The sequence below is a fragment of the Penaeus monodon genome, chromosome 23 (assembly GCF_015228065.2).
Source record: "Penaeus monodon isolate SGIC_2016 chromosome 23, NSTDA_Pmon_1, whole genome shotgun sequence".
NCBI classification, from domain to species: domain Eukaryota; kingdom Metazoa; phylum Arthropoda; class Malacostraca; order Decapoda; family Penaeidae; genus Penaeus; species Penaeus monodon.
The window spans coordinates 41,169,530-41,170,748 of NC_051408.1; positions in this window are offsets into that span (position 1 = coordinate 41,169,530).

Sequence of the window (1,219 nt, forward strand, 5' to 3'; positions counted from 1 at the left end):
GGTTGTACAGTTAGATGCTGTGAATAATTGTAGTGAATTAGATTTGATAAGAATAAAATTCAAGTAAAATATTTTGCAATCTGGTCATTTGGTTTGCCTATGGTTTTAGAATGCAGTTAGAATGACATCTGGTTATTAGCTGAAAATTGGTTAGATTTCTCCCTTGTTTTATTTCTGTTAATTTTTTTCCTTCTGTTTAGCAGAATATTTCTCCTTTGTCTCACACTCTTTGTCATAGACTCTTAGAGTTGATTGCAGTCAGATAATTACATGAAAAACTGAAGACAAAAAGACTTAAAAGATACTTTCTCACTACTATCAGCTTGTGTTATAAAGCTTGACTTTTGTGATATAAGATCTAATAACTGAAATACACATAATGTGCTTTCTGTGTTTGGCTCAAGGACCCTGTTGGTAGGTAGACATGGCACGAAGTTCAGGCAGTAAATAAAAGGGTACAGTCAAGGGTAATTGGGAGAGAGGGGGATAGAGTATAAAGAAAAAGAAATAGAAAAATGCAAAGAATTGTGTGAGTAACCCCCAAATGGTATGGTTTTCATGATTCCCCATTTTATCCCCCTTTATTAAAAAGAAATGATAATAACTATGGCTGCTTTTAAGGCAGCTGCATATAGATGGAAGAATGCCTGAATAGGATTCTGTTTTGGAAGGCTGGTAGATGCATTTGTAGAGAGTCCAGAGTTGTAGAAGGATTTGCTGTGTGTTTGTGTTTGTACATGTACACAAGGTGTTGTAAAATATGATTGTGCTGCCAGTTTCTGAGAGATATTCCATGGCGTTTGCTATGTTCTAGATCACCCAGGGATCTAGAGTACTTCTTTTGGGGTATCAACATGGTCCAGGAACTTAAAGGATAAGAAAAGGGTGGAGTAGTGTATGATTTTCTCTGTCTTGATCTCCATCATGAACTTGTGTTTGTTGTGGAATGTGATCAGAAAGAGGCAGCACTAATATTATGTTATATATTATATGTATTATACTATATTATTTATGATATACATTAATATATATGTGACTGGTGTCTTTGCTGATATTAAAGGCTGCCATTTCACTTTAATTGATGGTCTGTGTTGGTGTAGGTTAATGGAAGTGGAAATTGTATTTAGGAGGTAAAATTAAACTTTTAAGTTAGAAGAAAATGCTCAGAATATACACTGATTGTATGTGTTTATTCACATGCTTGCTCACAGCCAACCAA